Below are 21,494 nucleotides of genomic sequence, written 5' to 3'. Positions count from 1 at the left end.
TGAAATGGCTTCCTTTCATGGGCCGCGGTATTTTTTATGACCTTGTCTGCTCAGACCATCCTGAGAACACATAAACTAACTTTTCTCCTGGTTAAACTGAACTTCACGATTGATCCTTAAATTTAAAAAAACGTGAGCGCAAACTCTGGCTTTTTTGACTCTAAATCAGAAAACCTGTTTTCTCCTGCCCTAAAGTCACTGGCCCTCTTCTTCCCACAAAGCATCTTATCTAAGCCAAACCCTTTATGGACCATCACCTTGTAATCCTGCTTCTTTACTGCTCTCACTGTGCGCTGCCGTCAAGGATAAGGCAATCAGCTTATCATGAAGACATGATTTGCAAAACTTAAATGCAATGAGGGCATCAGACTCTCTTTGATATCTTCCAAAGAAGTGTGATCTAAGTCTCTCTTAAAAGTGCTTTAAGATATGATGATGTAAGCTTGTTTAAGTCATTTCTTTTGATTTGGTAGAGTTTGTGTTTATTCCTAAAAATCTGAAAACTAAATTTTGGCAAGTTACCATTCAGTTCTTTCACCCGTGTAAGCAGCACAAGGAGGAAGGAGAGTGATTCAGCCTGTTTCGGTACTTTCTTTCCTTATCTCAGATCATATCCCAGCTCTGAAGGCATGTGATCTTGGGCAACAGGGCCATAAAGGAGGGCAGTTCTTTATGAGACGGACTGTGAAACTGCAGTTGCACTGACTCTGTGGCTGCAGTACATATATTTGCAGTTCTTTTTTCAGTTTTTGTTTCTGGATCCAAACAAAGAATAAAGATTAGTAAAGAATAGACCTGATTTAGAGACCTTTAGTAATTGAATTCACAAACTGTTTTAGCTAAAGATTAATTTGATCTTTGTCTGCTTTAGCTTAGCCAAGATTATTTTAGGTTAGTTTAAATACAGCAGTTTAGTTCAACATTCAATTCAATTTTATTTATATAGAGCAAAATCACAACAACAGTCACCTCAAGGAGCTTTGTATTGCAAGGTAAAGACCCTACAACAAAAACTTCATTAAAACAAAATAATATCATTTTAGTTTTATTATAGCTTAGCATTTTGGTGCTAAAACTTGGCTCAGTTTGAGTTTATCCTCATGAATTATTGCATGGAAAGTGGAAAGATTCCCAGGGCCCTGGAGCTAATGGGGCCTTCGGTCTTAGGATTTTATATTAAACGTGTATACTATTAGCCTGTTGTTGTGATTTGTAAACTAGAATGTATGTATGGTTACTAATTAGCCAATTAAATCACATAATTTTGACAGAAGTTACAAATTAAATGTCAATCTGGACACAGCATGGGCAGTCTGCAGGAGAAAGGGATACTTAGCTGGTCAGCATAGCAGTTTTCATACTGATGCTACACCTCTGCCTCCTGTGGAGCTCATGGGTACTTATATAGCTGCTAGCTATAGGTAGCTTAAGGTTACAGGAGCACAGTGCTAGCATCAGCAGGCTGGGCAGCTTAGGAAGTCTGAGTGGTGCTCTTTAGCTAACTTCTTAGTAAATGCCCACACAAGTGGGCAACAGATGTTGATCCTGGACCAACATTGTTATGATGTAGGAACAGCACCAGCATGGGGAAATCAGATCACAGCTATGACTGTAGTGAGGCTATTGGCAGTGCAACAAAACAATTATTGTGCAACAAAATCACTGCCGCTGCACTCTTTAGCTGTTAAGCAACATTTGCCATTTAGTTGTGCTTCATGTTATCCTTATAGCCTAACATAACTTGTTTCATTTTTCTTTAGTTAAAACTTTAGTTAAATGTTTTCGTTTTGCTTTTCTTAGTTAAAATAGCTTAGCTAAGGTTATAACTTTCTCATGCTGATTTACTCTCATATTCGACACAAATAATGGTATTTTTTTTAAATGAAATCCTAAATCCACTTCAAATCAAAGTATTTCCTCTATTCTGATATTTGATATGTAAAAAATGCTACACAGCCACATTCACAGGGCAGACCCACCCTTGGATCACAGAAGGGTGGTACAGGTGCTGTCAGGGATTTACTGATGGGGTTTAGATTGCTCTGACAGAATTTTAAAGCTGTTATAAAAGTGGGTTTTTATGTGATTGCTGCTGGGTGTTCTTGGCTGTGTCTCAAGGTCTGTTTGTAGACAATACAAAAAAAGGGCTTGGGGAGGCATGTGTATGTGGTATGTGTGTGTTACTTCGTGTGTCTGTGTGTAGCATGCACAGGATTTGGTGATGGAGATCAGAAGGGTGGGGAAGTCTCACAGGTAGAGGACGCCGATGGAGGTGGTGGGACTGTGCAGTCACCGTGTCTCAATCTACAAACTGACCCTGCATGACCAGTCTTGGGCAGCAGCTAATGGCCCCCAATTACAGTTTCTCTGTCCTCCACAAAGCAGCCAGTGTGGCGTGACCCTTTGAAATGAATGCATGGCAACACATGACATGTTTAGAGAGCGAGATGACTTAATTGCATGTTAGTTTTTGCATGGCATTTTATTTTGGACTTATTTAGTCCTTTACCTTTGACTCTTTCAAACCGCTAAAGAGTGTGAGGGAACAGTCTGGGTTTGAGGGTGGGAAAATAGCAGAGAGAGGGTCCGAGGTGGAAAGGTCAAACTGATGTTTCACCATGATGCCAGCGAGGGACATTTTTTCCGTCAGGATGCCTCCTGCGGTCGGGGTTAATGTGGTGTTCTGCGGACAGAGATGTGCAGATGAATTAATTTTAGGGATGAGCAGAGGACCGTGGAGACAGAGGTCCAGAGTCCACTGCTGAGAATGGGGGCGGTGTTTGGAAAATGGGTCTCTGAGTGCAGATCTGTTGGCACCATGTCCAGCTTTACTACAATGTCATTTTAATGTCATAAGCCTCTGCACATAAAAAAAAAAGAACGGATAATTTTTTATTATTTTCTCAGGGAAGATTTCAATAAATGAATAACTCAGAAATGACAGACAAAAAACAAAACAAAACAAAACAAATGTCCTCCACATGGTGGCTCTAGACAAAAAGTCAAAGTTGCATCACGTGGTAACCAAGAATTCCTGTGAGGAAATTTGGTGTCAAGTAGTGGCACAATATTTTAAACAGGTATTCACGCCTACCAGTTCATGTGTCTTGTGACTCTTTTACCTGGGGCAATTGTCAGGTCACTTTGTCCATTACAACTGCCTGAGAACTCACCAGCTGCTTTTTGATGACAGCAATTGGAGCACAATTTATGGACCACGAGCACCTGTTTCAATTGGCAGTCATTATTTATAGGAACAAACAAAGAATGTGAAAAAAATATGAATACTTGAATATAAAGCTGAATTGTCCCCAAGCAGTCAAAACCCACTCTTACCTGATTGCATAGTAGCCGTCCACAGACACACTCGATACGCTTGTTATATGAATGTTATGATATTCCTGTTGTCGATGTGGATAACCAGGTGCATCAACACCTGCACCTCTTCTTCTATCTGAAGATGACAATTTCTTGATTCTTATTCACATTCAGAAGCAGATGATTCCTCCCAGATCAGTGCTCTGTACTCCTGCTCCTGCCCTGCTAATACATCCAAGAACTGAAGTAATGTCATAGTATTTCTATAGGTGGCATGAGTTGTACTGAAAGTCCGAGGTGTGCATATGTATACAACTATTGTGATGTTCATATAAATATGCTGATCATTAGCAACTAAAGATACATGGCCTTCCCATCAGCCTCAGCTTTACATTGTTTTTGTAAGGGTTGCTGTGGTTCTGTAGGTCAGACATGTGTCAATCAGAAGGATGGTGGTTCAATCACTGCCTTTTCTAGTATCTTGCCCAAAGTGTCCTTGGGCAAGATACCTACAGATGAGTTGCCCCCCTCATTGATTGTGTGAATGGGAGAATGAGTCTTGTAGTAAGAAAGCATTCGAGTGCTCAATTTGAACAGATATGTAAATTTCAGTCAATTTTACACCCTAAATGAGCCATTTTAATTGTGTTATATAGTTTGTAGATGTGCGTAACCACTAAATCAGGATTGTCAAATATAAGGCCTGGGGGCCAGAATTGGGCGGGTTAAGACTCCAATCTGGCCCACTGGATGGCTTTAGAAAATGTGAAAGAAGGCATCATTTTTTATTTTTTATTGTATTTTTGTGTAAGTTTGACAGCTTTTCCTACTGAGAAAGTTTATCCATACTACACCTGAATAATTAAGTACTCGATAAACAATTAAATGGCATCTGCTATCTGCTAAAAAAAAAAAATCTGTTTATTACAGTGGGTCCATTGTTAAAAAAACCTGTAAATTATCGTGGCTCAAGAGTTGGCAGTTCGTCTTGTAATCGGAAGGTTGCCAGTTCGAGCCCCGGCTCTGACAGTCTCGGTCGTTGTGTCCTTGGGCAAGACACTTCACCCGTTGCCTACTGGTGGTGGTCAGAGGGCCCGGTGGCGCCAGTGTCCGGCAGCCTCGCCTCTGTCAGTGCGCCCCAGGACAGCTGTGGCTACAATGTAGCTTGCCATCACCAGTGTGTGAACGTGTGGATGACTGAATGTAGTGTAAAGCGCTTTGGGGTCTATAGGGACTAAGTAAAGCGCAATACAAATACAGGCCATTTACCATTAACAATACATTTCTTTTTTATAATTACAGGCAAGTCAGTGAGCTACCAGAACTTTATTGCGTGTAATCTCACACATTTACATTTATAAAACACATTCTCTGACAATTTAATCCTAAGCGGTCATAGATTCATTTACTCCGGCATGTAGAAAACTGAGATGTATGATTGCACTTAAACTCTTTTTAACCACTTTTTTCAAACATATTAAAATATCTCATGGATTTAATGTGTAGCTAATCTCTTTACACTAACAGAAAGAAGAGTTTCACTGGTCCGGCCCACTTAGGATCAAAGTGGGCTGTAATTGTCCCACGATCTAATATGAGTTTGACATTACTGCACTAAACTGTGAAATAGAATGGGCAAAATTAATTGTGTAATTTTGGATATTAGATTAAAGTTGCAGCAGTGGGTTAATGCATAGCCATTATGCCAGCTGTTCGTTAACATGTGTGAAACTATTTTCACTAATATAAATAAATAAATGAAAAAGTGAAATGATCAATAAATCCAAATCTAAATCTGATATAATAAGGAGCTCAAATCTACTCATATGTGGTAGTCTCTCGAGGCCAAAACAGTGAAAGTATGCAGCTTTCTGTAAGATATACTTGTCTTTTACCTTTCTTGTGACAAAATAAATCAATAAATTAGATCTTTTTAAAGAAGTGAAATATATAAATCTTTTTTTTCTACGATTACCACAATAGGGAGTCACATCTGAGCTACACAAGGAAGGAAAAAGGCAGGTACTTTAAGCACTCACAGGGGGACAAGACAGACACCATGGTTGACTGAGTGTGAAGCTTTTCTCTTTACTCATGAAATAATAGATAACTTGGGTTTCACATTAGGTGGCATGAGGCCAGAATTTTAATTGTTCAAAAGCTGACTTATATAAACAAAGTGGATTCAGAGGAGCTCCTGTGAGGCCTTTGCTATCAAAGTTCATGTTTGTAGTAAAAACAGTTTTTATTGGAAAGATCGGGGCTCATCATGACAGGCTGGCACAGAGAAACCTGAGAGGCTGACGTTTCTTAATTCTCGGCATTTTCTTAAATAATTGGAGTTATATTTCTCTTTAGTTTACTGTAAGAACACCCCCAAACCACTCAGTACTACATGATTACACCTGTAAATGTATATTCAGTTTCTCTTTTCCAGCCAGCATGAGAAGCGTTGCTCTCCTGACAATGATCCCATTTAGCTCCCTTGCAGCGAAGCCACACCAGCATCGATCTGTGCATGCGGTAAAAGGAAATGTGCTGATTCCTTGTACACCCGGTTATACATTAACTGTTAACAAAAAAGAAATAAAACGAGCTTATAGACTTGGACCGATAACCCGCTACTGCATCTGACAAGCCAGGCAAATAAATTGCTGACAGAAAAAATGATCTTCACACTAAAGGTTACTGTTGCTACTGTCACATTTTCGTGGTATTGGCACATTTATTACCCAAAATAAAAATCTATGGGTTTTGGACAGCGGGAGGAGAGATGGGAGAGTTCACCTCTAAGTGAACGAAGGAGCAACCTTGACAGCAACCTTGGCCACATGGCTACAGTCATGAATTTTTACAAAAGTGAGTATGAACAGCACAGCATAAAAAAAACTCGATTGCAGGTCAAGGTCACATCACTTAAGTCAAAAATATAAAGGTATCATCAGTAAAAATGAAGTGCAAACCAAAGGCCTTATTATTATGTTAATAACTTTGTAATAACATAATATTATTATGTCATGGGATCAACAGAAATAAAGCTTTTTATTTGACATGTCAGGTTGAATTGTCAAACAGGCCTATAATAAATCCACATATCATTCATACATAAGAAATAACAATGTGATGTGATGGCTGATATATTACTACAGCCATCACTTGCCTTCAGGCTTGAAAACATAACTGTGCAGATATAAACATTTAGTCACTCCAGTATTTGAAATTCAGCCTGCGTGCGTGGTGCTAGTTTAAAGAGTATACAGTGCTTGTCAGTTTATTTGACACCAATCCAGTTATAGATGGTTGCAAGGTTGGTGTGTAAAATCTTTATCTGCATGATAAAAGAAACTGAAGCAGAGTAAAGAATATGATTTCTTTGAAAGTATGAAGTCCATATACTTATTGCAGTATTTGCTCTTCCTGCTACTTCAAAGTGTTTCTTTTGTTTTGTTAACTCTGACTTAACAGAGCCCACTGCTGCTTGAGGTGCTTAAAATTATATTTTATTTTTTTCCAACCCCACTGAAACCTGGAAATGCTGAAGTAATCTAAAATCTGCTCTTGCACATATAACAAATGGGCAAAAAAAAGAGACAAAAAATCAGAAATTATTTTCAGCTCCTTTTAAAGAGCAGGATCCAGCACCTGAACCAGGCCGTGGTTGTTATACAAACACAACCAAACTGCATTTTTCTAAATTTGCAAAGCGTGGCACGTTTAGGCCAACGGGTACTGCTATTAATAAAACTGATGTAGTAGTGGTTTTAGATTTCTAAAATTAATGTTATTTAGAATTTAAAAGTTTTTTAACTTGAGGCTAATTCTCAGGATAGGGTGTCACATTTTCATTATTGTGGATCTAAAACACATTATCTTACAGGAAGTGGACACTGGAGCCAAGCACCGAGACAGACAACCCTTAGAGCAAAGAAATACTCCCAAAAGCAATTTAGTTCAATTATTTTTATTTAGCAACAATCACAACAGGAATCGCCTTGAGGTGCTTTATATTCTAACGGTAAAAACCCTACGATAATACAGAGAAATCACCAGCATTTCACTGCTGTGCAGCAACAATCATGGTATGTTATAGAATAAGCGGGTTAAAATTAGGTTAAATTTAAACTCAAGTGAAGTAAACCTTTACACATTTAAATAAAGTAGTAACTGTGTCCCCAGTGAAAACATGAAGCTGGGAATTAGTGTGCAATACTACACTGTAAAATTAACACAAAAGAAACACTGAAAACTGGTTCAATAACGTTTGGATTTTATGAAGTTGACGTTACCTTCAGAAATGTGACTGTATGACCACTGAGTGTATTCTGTGTAACTCTGTGCGCAGGTTTCGGCAGCAGCGAATGTGTCCTGTCAGAACATTCCACCTCTCATGGCCGCTAATGGCAGGTGTGCGTGCCTCTACATTAATCAGGGTGCTGTGAACCTGCAGAGGAAGCCGAGCAGGTAATTACTTTTGAATTTTTAGTCACGGAGACCAGGAGAAAGAAAAACACCGGGCAGAGAGGCAGCCATGAAAAGAGGACAAAATCTTGTGTAGCCTATGTCTGATTTCTGGCTGTACCTTAAGTCCTTGCATGACACTGATCAATACAGGTGACAAAATATAGTCTTTCTGCTTTTCATTTACATTAAGTTTTACAATGAAAAATAGACACTGATTTTTCCCCGTTTTTTTGGGGCAATAAACCTGATTATCACAGTATAAGAACAATTCTTTTAAACTTAAGTAACATAACATACTGCCCAGTTAGAAAGCATTCAACAGCTTGAATCAATTTCAGCTACTCTGGTGCAAATCAAAGTGACAATAGGTACAATGGAGGGGCAACAACTAGACAACCCCTTCAGGATGGCCATACATGTTGTTACAGCAGAGGAGACACAAGGAGGTTATCCAGCCATATCTGTTGTAGTCCTCCTGTGTGTGAGGAAAAGTCGAGGGAGCACTGCAAGAGCCCTGGAACATGCTCCAGTAATTTACCTTTACCTGACATATAAAACTAAGGACCAGGGCGATTAATATACACTAATAATATTATTAATAATAATAATGCACATTGGATAAAAACAAGATAGGAAGCTCAAATGAAAGGATAGGTGGGACAAAAATGCACCTAATAACCTGCAATGCATGGAGAGAATTCAAATGGAAGTTAGTTATGGTAATACACTGCTGAATAGACTGGTGAAGAGGGTCAGCTTGGTTCTGGATAGTCAACTAGACCCCACAGAGGAGGTGGGTGAGAGGAGGATGTCGTTATCCCGACAGCAGTCAGACTATAAAATATCCACACAGGATTAATACTGTCTAAAAATAGATGCAAATCATTATCACCCCCACTGCACTTTATGTACATATACAAATAATACTAATAACATTAATAACGTGACTGTATTCTTCTGAATATAGTAACCATCTGTACATAGTGTAGCATTTTGGTCTTTTTTTGTACACTAGTTTTTCATATTTATTTATTTATCTATTGTTTTCTTTTTAAAAATTTTCTCCAATATATCAGTTTCACTTTTCTTCCCATTCGTTGTGCTGCTGTAACAGTTGAATTTGAATGAATTTGAATTTGTATTAAATAAAATCTATGTCTGTTATGTCTTATGAGCTAATACATGTGACAGTGTCGGTCACGTATTGGTGACACATGTTCTGCTGGATCTGACTGTGGCACTTTTGGTTCAAATACCAGAGGAGAGACAGTCTGTGGCCACTACATGCAAAAACAATATTTTCTAAGAATACTGCTCACCGTAGCACTCAAGTGTATCGCAGCTAGATGGCTCAAACTCAATCCCCCAACGAGTAACAGTTGGGTTACGTTGGTGCAAGAGGTCCATGAGATAGAACAAAATAATGTTCTTTGAGACGTTAGACAGATGCATGTAACACACATAACTAACAAACAGCAGAATCCTGCTGTAGTGATCCTGACTCGGTGAATTGACCTAAATCTGAAACAATTAACGCCACAGTGGAGTTTTCTCTTTTTTCTTTGTCTTTCTTGCTGTTACTTCTATGTTTTGTATTTATTTATTAATTTTGATTTTTTAAAAATCTATTATTTTTATTTGCTTAATTCGTTTAGCCCTTTTAATTACATCTAATAATTATATATCCCCCAGTCTTTGTTTTACTTTACCAGTTTTAACCATTATCATTAATTTTATAGATTTAATTACTGAAATACAAACAGTGGCTCAAATAGTGAAAACGCTGAATGACAATAGTTTAATCTCTATATTTAAATGTACTGAAACTGAAATTAAAATGAGAACTAAGTAAAAGGAGGTGTTTTAATCATGTTTAGTTATTTAGCTTTTGTTAAACTAAAATATTTCACCCACCGCTGCTTCTAATGCACACTTTTTCTTTAAACTTTAAGCTGGAAATTTTGTGGTCACTTTAAAGCTATAGTTTATGTCCCCTTACACACATAGATGCCTCTAGTATAATACTAGTATTATACTAACTATTATACCAGAAGATGTTGCTTGTATTTACTTTACCCTCAGAAATGAACACTTTTAAAGCGTGCAGCCTCTTGATCGATGGCTGAGTGTAAAGCTCAAAGTGATTTAGTTCAGTGAATCTTGGGTCCCATAAAGGGGCCGCAAGATGACCCACAAGGGTGTCACAGATCATTTCCAAGTCCACAAAAACCATTCAGTATATTTGAATATTGCATCTCTTCAGGTCTCAAACAATTTAAAAAAACATTTTGTTTAAGCATGTGCTGCAGTCAGTTTTAATAACAGTATTTATAGCTTTGGCAACTTCAAGCTTGCCACATTTCTTAATTCTTATGATTTTTTTCCAGTGAACGTCCGCAAATTTTTTCAGCATGTACTCAGCTACAGGTGTGACTTTACGCTTTGTCAGTGGTTTAAATACACTTACAAAAAAGGCTTTGGCGTGCAAACAGAGAAATGATAGTAATGGTAAAACTAAAATAAGGCAGTTGAATATCTCAATATTGAAATATAGTTATTTACAATATATTTTAAGGTGGAAAGACATAAGCAATCCACTGCTGGACAGCATATTATATGAATTTGGTCATAGCAATAGAAAAAAACTTTCCACAGGCTGAATAATGGTTTCATTGAAATTCCACAGTTTCATGTAGTTTATTCATAAATCAATTAAGTAATATTTACAGACATGATTACATATAAAATAGTCATGTGTGAAATGGGACTCCCCAAAAGCTATCCAGACCTTTTACATAGAGGCCTAAACACTAGATAAAATGCACAAAACACATATAAATATACATCTACTATCTATATTGTTGCAGTGGCACATGGAAATAGAAGTGTGAATTTAATAAAGCACTGACTTCAAATGCAAAGCTTTTGAGAAATCCCTGTCATACAGAGCTCATAATCCAACATAGTTTAGTAGCAGCTGTTGTCTTAAACCCTTTTTAAACAGAGAAGGATGTTAATAGTTCTGTAATGCTTTCTAGCCATTTCCAGATCTGTGGCTCTCTACAGGTCACACTAAAATGTGCACATTTTTGTAAGAACACAAAGAGGGCTCACAAACCAAAAGTATTTAGGGCCTAATGATTTAATCTGAGAATAGCAGCAGTCTCATTTTGAAATACTCTGCTAAATAAAGAAAGGTCTTATCATGTTCAGAAACTCTTCCTTGTAGGCATGTGTTTGACGTCCCGCTGAATACAGCAGCCAGCGGCTAGGATCTGATTCACATGTTCTTTTCTCAGGAGATTTATTGCTCTGTGACACACCTTACATGGAGCTGGCACAGTTTGTCTGATCAAAATAAGGTCAGGGGTGATAATACTGTGCATGCATACATGTGTGTATGTGCGTGAGCTTTTCATTTTTAAATATTAGTAAAAAAAAAAAGAGATTAAGTTGACAGATCGGAAACAATATGACAGAAAAAGAGAAAAGCATGCAGGATTGTGGCTGCATGGTATGGTATGTTGCAGTCTTACCTGTGTGATGTACTTGTAGCAGTCCCATCGTTCACTAGGTGACAGCAGCGAGTCCAACAAGAGGTGCAAAGCAAAGTCACAGCGTCACATCCACATACAGGTTTTTAGCCTAAAACAAAAGTAGTCTTATGCATCTCTGCTTTCAGCACAGAACTATGCAAAATGAACCACTGGTTTGGAACTCTTAGCCATCCTGAAAACTCACGAGCTGTTGTCAGAGCCATGCAAATCTGCCCAGAGTTGACCCGTTTAACAGCTGCTAATACATAACTAGGGAATAAATTCTGGTTCTCTGTGCAGGTAGATGGAACATCGGCATACTTTGCACACTCTCTGAAACACTTGGGTACAGTTATCCTTTCAGGAAGAACTACATGATGCCGGAAATACTTGTGCAAATGATTTCAGGTACAAAAACTCACAAAAAATAGATGCTTTATTCTAGAGAAGTGAAATGAAACACTGAAACGGTCCCTGTTTGTTGAGTCCTCTTGGGTCTAATGGTGACAGTAAGCCTTTAGCAACTCTGAGTTGGAGTTTTAATAAATGTGTGAAAAGAGTGAATCTGTTTCTGTTCTAGTGAGGAACACAGATGTTTCTGAGAGTACACCACACCTCACCTCAGAAACATCTGTCTGGCTCTCCTGTCGTTGAAGAGCAGCTTTCTCTTCATGCCTGAGTGTGTTTTTTGGCTCATTTACTTTCAGTCAGTCTGCTTGACTGCAGCACTGCTGTCAACCTCTTTGCCCATGTTAGCAGGCAAGAGTCTTTCTTTTAAAAGCTTTTTAGATTTCTTTACAGCCAAAATTAGGATAAGTTGGCAAATTTAAAAAAAAAAACCCCAGTTTCTTACATTTAAACATAGAAATAAAATGCAGTACTAATACTAAGAATACTGAATATAGCAATTAGAGGAACCAGTATTGTAAAATGATGTTGTGATGAACTTTACTGCATTTTAATTTTTTTTTCTTACCTGCTTTAGTTCAGACAAATGAAGACCAGAGTTTTTGTGTTTCCACCTGATGCCATAGAGATAGCAGGTCAGCCCCCCTGTATACTTGATAAAGTGGCTGTTGCTTCGATTCTTGAGTCAATATTGACCACCAGCCAAGAGGTGAGCAAAGCTGCAGGAGCAGCTGGAAGGAGGACCACCAGAAGACCATCATCAGCGACAAACACACACACTTAAAACAAAAAACTTCTACTACACTCAGTATAATGTGGTGGCTAATTAGCGGCATGTGGCTGGGATTCATTCTTATACTTTATATAAATCATTGTTGTGCAGCAGAAGCCCAGGAAAACCAAAACTTTTCCAACTATTATCAGAAAAAAAGAAGAAGAAAAAAGAAAAAACGTCATTTTAGCTTGGCATGACCAGCAAACCAGACTAAGCTCATCTTTAATTAAAAGGATTCTTAATACTTAAGCTTTACATTCAACCAGAGAATAGTATCATGTAAAAAAACAAAAGATTTAAAAGAATTAATAGAAACGATTTCTAAAAGATACAGATGTAAAGGATGTCACCATTTGGTCAGTAAAATCCCATCTTAAAGCATTTCGGCCATCAGTATGTAGGTGTGATAAATGAGGAGAGGATCTGAGAGAGAAACGACATACAGTAGTCTTCATCCTGCATTGTGACTTTAAAATTAACATCAACTCATATTCAGTAAGACTTGATACAAGACCATAAACACATCAGGAAAGTGTGAGGGCATGGATCATGTGAGGACTAGGATCTTATACAGTCTATGCTAAAACATGGCACAAGAAACATGACTCCTATACAAACCTCTCCATATACCATATAATGGCAGTGGCCTCAGAGGGTATAAAAAGAAAAAGCAAAGCTCTACCCTAGCTCGACATGTCCAGTTAAAAAAAAGATGGCGACACTGAAAACACTGATCCTAAGGCTTCATAACAAGAGGCTTTAATACAAAACAATAGGTGACATCATGGTGGCTGCGGCCATCTTTTGTAGTTTTCACTCTTAGACTGTTGGCTTACTTGCGGTTCGTAGAACTCTCAGTAAAATGGGAGGCAGAGCTATAAGACTCTTGTGAAACCCAGTTTTGGATTTAGGAGACAGAAACAACCCTTTTTTATTTTTAAGATTAGGCTTAAAGTTTCCTTTTTGATATAGCTCATAGTCAGGGGTGGATTAGTTGACCCTCAACCCTTCATTTTCACTCTCTGTGTTTATACAGCACTTTGCATTTGATCATCAGTTATTCTTAATCTCTGCCTTTAATAATAATGGATTGCATTTATATAGCGCTTTTCAAGGCACCCAAAGCTACAGTTGTAGCCACAGCTGCCCTGGGGCAGACTGACAGAAGCGAGGCTGCCATATCGCGCCATCGGCCCCTCTGGCCAACACCAGTAGGCGGTAGGTGAAGTGTCTTGCCCAAGGACACAACGCCCAGGGATTGAACTGGCGACCTACTGGGCTTTCCAACCCCCTGAGCCACGGTCGCCCCAATTGTTGGGATTTTCTTTCTTTTCTTGTTTCTATTATTATTGACTTTACCTTAAACTATAAAGCATCTTGAGCTGCCTGTCGTTGTAATTTGGCACTATATAAATAAAAGTGAATTGAATTGAATAAATATGTGGTGCTTGTTCAGTCTCATAAAAGAGACCAACAACAGCACAAATCCATGAAACATGTATTGTCCTTACAACAAGGTAAAGGTACGGTGGAGGAGGGTGGGGTTGGATGAATGGATCAACCAAGGTGACTATATAGTAATTTCTTGACCAGTGGTTTTTGAGAAAGACTGTCTGTCATGACCATAATATTCCTTGATTGTGCACCATTTTTTTTTTTAGTGTTGTAAGCTCATTTTACCTGCTTTAAAGCCAGACTGTGATCCATGAGTCTAACCAGGTTAGATTGAGGTATCATGAAAATTGTTTTTGAATGTCACTCTACATATAATGTGTTAAATGTGATATTTCAGGAACACCTTGAGGGAATATCATGAAATGCGGCTCACATTTTCACTGTGCCTCAAAGATGAAGTATAAGGTCAAGGGTCAATGTCAATATGACTTAAAAATGTTCTGTACATATATTTCTGGCTTTACAATCTGTACAGTAACAAGCATATTTTATTCTTCAACGGGCAGTGACGGCCGTGCTGGTCCTGTAAAGTCAAAAGCATAAAATCACAGTGAGTATTGGCTTAGTTACAGTCAAAGTGTGGGAGTTCCAGACTCCTGAATGGTGGATAGAGGGGGCATACATAAAGCAAAGGGTCAGGCTGCCCTGATGAAGCAAACCCTGCATCATGTTAGAGAATCCTTTTCAAACATTTTTATTCACAAGGAAAACCTCAAACCTGTTGCATCTAATTTGTGACATTATATTTTATCACCGCAGGCAAATAATAAAAAAACATAAAGATATAATAGGCATTGAGACATAACCAAACAACAGTGAGACAGAAACCAGTTTGCTGTGGCGTGACTAACAGCCAGACCTCAAAGCCGCTCTAATCTGATGGGATTTAACAAAAGAGAAGAGGAAAGGCTCAATCCCTGACTACACACATGCCTTGTGTAGTCTCAAGAGCACACACAGCCCAAAGACTTTCAAGTCCTGGTCCAGATTCAAACCCACAGAGAACCTCAGTCACACAAGTATGCGCACACGCCGCTGCGGTGCTTGTTTACAGAGCCAACACTGTCGCTGTGACATGCAGCTACAGACCTGCAGCCGCAGGCCATCCCATCTCTACCAGAGGAGGATCATCCACGGGTCATGTTTATGAACTGGGAGGAGTGGATGGATGCCAGCATCTTCCATCACTTTCCTCTTCTTTATCTTCGTTGTATCAGTCAGCTGCACACTCTTAAACCGTTTTCGCGGTTCAGCCTGTGATTTGTGGGTATGGTGATGAAATCTTATTGCAATGATAGTGATCAAAGCTTCTGCCCCATCCAGTGAGAAGAAACTGTGATGTAATCAGTCTGACCACCGGGAGATTAATGACCGATAAACGAATGAGGCGGGGCAACGTGACAACAACTAGTCGCTATCGTAAGGTAGTCAGAGAATTTACATGATTAATAAGGTCTTGTGTGGGAAGTTGACAGAAGAGATTGATACTAGAAGTCAGTGATCTTGAGAACATATAAACAAGCACAATCGACGTGTAGCAGAGGAAATTAGCATTGTGCTGTTGCCCAGGTGTTTTCATTCTACCTGATTACCTCCTGTGTCTACTCAAAGCTTCAATATGAACCTGTTCTTTGCCAAGTTATAGTGTCTCCTTGTTGTCCACCCTACTGTGCGCTCTCTTTGGATTAATATTGCTTGGATTACCTGTATTGCCTTAATTAATGTTTATTTTCTACTTAAGAATTTAGTCTTTTCACCAAATAGTTCTTATAGTGGATCATCTAATTGTTGAAGCTCTTTCTCTAATATTCTAATGTGTTTACCTTGTGATAAAGAGCAGCTTAAGACAAATGTTGTTTGTGCTATATAAATAAAACATGAATTCAATTCAAATTAATTGAGACTGCGCCCTCAGTGATGCCAGTTTCCATCCCAGTTTCAGCTCTAGGAGGACATCCAATGATGAAACATTTTACATCTGGCTTACAAATCAAGGGTTAGTGCTTATGGTAGATCGAGCCCAGCCCTGCACTGAATGATCCAAAGACCTTAGTGTATTTTAAAATGATTTTTCTCCTTCCTCTTCCATCTCAGCATTCCCAATAAACCCCGAATCAATGCTCCTGTGTGGAGATGTATCAGAATCGGCAGCTGCATTTATGGCATTTATCTTATCTCGCATTTGTCTTGGAGTTAAACCTTAAAGTGTAATAGGGATTGAGATATTTTTAATTAACAATGCCATTTTTTGCGTAACAATTGCGTGTGGAGTTTTGATGAAGAGAATTATCCATTATCCTTAAAATTAGCTTGAAAGAAATTTACATTATTCAGTTTAGCCCAAGTTCCTGACACTCGCTAAGAGTTATGGCACAAACACATCTGCATGTCAGTAACAGGTCACAGTCATGGAGCCACTTATTGGCAACAAGACATCAGCCTCAAGTGACAAATGTAGCCCCAACTGTAGCTACATGGCGTATAATTGGATTTCTAGAGGAAGTGATATATACCTGATCTACGCCTGATGGCATCCACGTCTCGAATAAAAAAGTGTTGGGGACTGTTTATCACTGCTGACTGACCTGCCTCTTCATAAAAAAGAGCTCCTATAGCCAAAAACCTCTGTGTCACTTTACATCTATTAAGTATTTCTAAAAAATATACTATTTTGCTACATCAGGAAAAAGAAAAAGTGTCAGACCCACAAAATATGTTTCCAGTGGAAATTCACCAAAACCACCCAAAGAGTCATGCTTTCAGTCTTTTTGCTAATCTGGGCTCGTCTAATGTCTCCTGGATTTATAATTAACAGACAAAGAAGAACACTGTAGTTATTTTGGCAGTAAAGTGAATACTAATATTCCCTGAATTATACTTTAAAGTTAAAAACTGAAATTGAAATTGTGGTTAAAGGAATCACGAAGCCGACGATTCAATCACACGATTAAATAATAGCAGGATTTGGCAACAGGTGTCATCTTTAGTGTACGAGGAGAGGAGCAGTTGCTGAGTTCAGGTCGAGGGTAAGGTCCAGATCAGCCTGTGGAACGCCACATCGCTGCTGGTTTCCTGAACCTCACGCACACATCGTGTAGCCCTTGACCTTTCTATTTTCTTAGCCTCTTTCCAAATGTTCCGGTCTGTGCACCGACCTGTGGGCTGGGAAGCGAGAGTTCATGATAGATCGCTGAAGACACCAAGAGCAGCAAAGCACACCTTGAGCCATCATCAGTATCCTCTGCATGTCCCCACATGAGAGAGAACAGGATGATCTCAGTTGAATTACAAAAAGTAGAACTATACGTGCTAATTGGCACATTTCTTTTTGTCTTCAAGTTGGTTTTTAGTGAGGATTTCAGGGACGAGTCTAGGGTAAAGGTTTTAAGGGGCCCCCGCTCATAATGTCATTCGTACAGCGCAGGTTAGTAAAGCTTTTGGCAGTTGTGCTTTCCTGTAATGAAAACTGATTAAACTTATGTTATCTGTGCACCAGTTTAATATCTTTACTGGCCTATCCTCAGTTTCCAACTGCTCAGCCTGACCCAAAATAGAAAATCTATACAACCAAACTGCACACCTGGTCTCAGGAGATTTGCATGAATGTTGATCTTTGTAATGACGATAACTCAAACTCCATCTCATTTTGTAATGGTCAGTCAGAGTGAACACAGGCTCATTTCATCGGCAGATGTGGTAAACCTCAAGGGTAATAATATTATATGATATGTTATTATAATATGTATTATTTGTTACTCTAATGTAATTTTAAAAAATAGCCTTGTAATAATATCCCTAACAAGTATGATGGATGCCAATTCTCTTAATCTAACATGCATGGAGTGTAGGGATTGCACTGATCTGATGTTTGGATGGAATATGAGGCGAATCCTGAATCACAAAGCCTGCAGTGAGCTGATGATTGGGGCTGATCTATTCCGTACATACTTAGTTGTTGTGTTTTTGTCACTGCAGGTCAGCAGCAGTGCATCGGTTGCTAGCAGGAGAGCTAACACATCAAGGACCCTACAACAAAAAGCCACAACAGTTTGGGGTTATTCCACACTTGCTACACAAGTGAACATTTGTAGAGGTTTTTCTTCTTAACCCCAAGCTTTTCTTGTGAATGACCAAAACTGAAAAGCTGATGTTTTTTCTGCCTGATGTCCCTGATGAGGAACTTCCCTGTCTGTAAATGATGAGCTCAGTAAAGATTTCCACACTGAACTGAAATGACAAAAGGAAAAATAATGAGGTAAATAACCAAAATAGACTTTCTAACGACCAGTCACCTCAGCGCAAAAAGGTTGGAAAATGGATGTATTTATTTATCATGCTCTGTTTTACAAATTAAGAAAGCAATGTTTAACGTAAGCCTGATGTTGCCTTACGCATAAAAGAACCAATTCCTATATGCCTGTGTAGGTTCTTGAGGACATGGTAATAATCACTGTTTAAAATGGTGACAACTGGACTTCTTTAGGTTTGTGACAACTTTTTCCTCACATCAGGTTCAGGTTTAAAACAACTGGTTTAGAGCAACAATTTGAAAAGATGAAACTTTGTGGAAAGAACGAAGGAAAAAAAAAACCTTTCCAATTTCATTGCTCCTGGTTTAAGGTTAGTGGCGTCTAGACGAAGTCCCGAGAGTCACTGACCCATTATTAATCATGTGGGTTGTCACGTGAGTCAAGGTGTGGAAAAAAGTGCGGGTCATTACCGTAGTGGCCAAGGAGTAAAGCCTTATAACACATTTCTCCACGCCACCAACATGTGAGCTAATTGAGGTCACCAAGACTGTATTTTAGGTGGCTGATAGTTGGTGCTGTGAGCCACCACCTCTGTTCAAGGTTGGTTATTAACAGTGGACATAGATGGCCTTGATTATTTCTCTCTCAAACTTTCTGTCTTCTTGTGAAATGTGAACACTGGCATCCTCTAAAGTGTATCTTCCATGAAATGCAAGTGTACAACTGAGTGGCTCTCCTATGTTGTGTTAGGAATTTGTGGAGTGTTTCTCTTGTGTAAAAAATGGTGCATACTTACTAAAATGCCCAGAAAACACTATATTGCTTAGCTAATGTCTGGGTATTTTTTTCCTTGGGATAACACAGTGTTTGTCTAAGAGTAATATTGAGTCTGGATGACACTGTGATGTTATTCTTGAAGAAAATCCTTCTGCCGTCTTTTAACCGCTTGACACAATTAGTCCCAGTCTCTCCTTCACATTACTTTAACACAGGTAATTCTGGTAATTAAAGTCAATGTCTGGGTATCAAATCAGAAATCTGAAATTGATAAAGCTGGATCAGTGCATCACTGACTTTAGATTCTTAAAATCCTTAGAAATATAAAATACAAGCTGGAAAATGTAATTTTCTGCTTCAGACGTGTCATCTGTTTTATTGGAATAGAAACTGGAAAATGTACAAAGTTTGAAAATAATAAAGGGAAACAAAGGTTAACAAAATTATGCCATAATCTACATAATGGCATAATCAAAACTGACTCTGTAGAATATGTTGTATGATCTTGTAGAGCAGAAATGTGTTTTATATCTGGGGTCATTTGGGCTTTAGGTTTGTAATATTTTGGTATACAGAGGAGTTGATGGTCGATTCAATGGCTGCAACGTGCCCAGGTCCTGCAAAACAGCACGTCTAAGCCACGGCGCCATGTTGTTTTTAAAGAGAAGCGGCTTTCTCTCGGCAACCCTTTCAAACAAGCCATACTTGTTCAGTTAAAAAACAAAACAAAAAGCATTTAACATGATAACTGAGACCTGTAGAGTCTGAGATGTAGGTCTTGTTTTGTTTTCTTTCTCTGAGCATTGCACAGTCTGACCTTGGGGTGAATTTACTGGAAGGTACACTCCTGGGAACATTGTGCCATTGTATTAACACAAACCTGAATGCTCCAGACTAGCAAACTGCCCAAACCTTTTCTTTTATAGAGGCGCTCAAGATCAGGTGCACGTGATTATCAGCACCTGGCTGCTACTGACCCTCTTAATTCCTATGGAAGCAATAAAGGTGTAGATATTTTTAGTCAGTAAGGATGTCACCCTCTGCAACACAATGCCCAACTGCTGTGTGCATAATGTGTGTGTGTGTGTATAATTGCTGTCACCAATTTGTTACAATACGAGAAACGTTTTAAAGTCTTTTCTAAATTCATTCCTATGCGAGTCTTTCCTCCTGGGCCCCTGACCGGTGGACTGTCAAGGGTCCAGGATGATCCAGACCCGTTGTTGCTCAACCTGTGTGTGAAACCGTGACGGGCAGTGTGCGTTCCTCACCACGCTTCAGTGCACATGCTGCTTTCACAACAGCCTCGATGGTCTGTGTACTGGATAAACTGTTTCTGCTTCTTGTTATTATTTGTTGTTAATGGCTGACAGATTTAAAATGGACACAAGTGAAAGTCCAAAATGAAATGCATGTCAAAGTTTGGATTGGTATGAGCGCCTGTTAATGTTACTGTGAGACATTGTGGTACGATCTGTTATTTCTGGGAAAGAAATTAGTGGAAAAAAATTGTAATGTCTCTATCCTCCATCATTTAGTAACACATACGGTATCTTTTGCAGAGGATACATGTATTATGGGTAATTCTTTTCTCTTATTTACATTTAACCCAACAAATCTACAGTTTCAAACCAATGTGTAATTCAAGCAAACCCTCCGTTCCCCTGCGACTGTGTGAAAATGTTTTGGTGTAACACGACAATTTGTTTTGTTATTAACAAAATCAATCCGTTTTTTCAGCGATGAACTTGTCAGCAGAGATGACGGAGGTGCAGACAGCCTGCAATTTATCTGTTTCCTCTGGGTTATTACACAACAGAGCGAAGGGCAGCTAAGGTGTGCATCTAAGGGAAACTTTATACAATGATAGCAGCTGCAGATAAGGAGAGAATCTGTGCAATGACACCGGAACCTGTGGCAATCTTTTATGTGAGAGAAACAACTGTGAGGCCTAATTAGAACAAAACGTTCCATTAATGAAACCTAACTACAGTAAAACAATTAAAATTCCTATAGAGGCCTTCTCTGTGTCTCTCAGACCCAGCATTGAATTTTAATGACCTTTTTGAACTTTATGATATTTTTATTGCCTCCTGTAATGCAACTAGGACATTTTTTTTTGTTATAGTCACACAGTGTTCTCCTGCAACCTACATTAGGATCATCACAGTAGTTTTCTGCATGGTTAAAGTCTCACTGAATTATAACGACTATAATGCTAATAAGGGCAATCCTGCATATTACTAATGATCAACCACATTGATACTACACTAAAGGATTATGTTTGACCAATAATTGGCCAAGTAGATTGTTGTAAACCATCATAGTCACAGTGGAAGTCAGCAGCTTGTTTTTTATTTATCTCTTATCTTCATCAAAAGAGAAAGAGACGCAGTTTGAATGTGTTTTTAATGAAAGATATAAGAAGGACTAGTGGAGTTCCCACCCTTTAGGTCCTGGCGTCCACATATGTGGACATCACATTTTGAGTTATTTAGATTAAAATACTCAATT

This window comes from Rhamphochromis sp. 'chilingali' (assembly GCF_963969265.1).
Source record: "Rhamphochromis sp. 'chilingali' genome assembly, chromosome: 8".
In the NCBI taxonomy this organism is placed as follows: Eukaryota; Metazoa; Chordata; class Actinopteri; order Cichliformes; family Cichlidae; genus Rhamphochromis; species Rhamphochromis sp. 'chilingali'.
Note: the sequence above shows the minus strand (reverse complement) of the source record.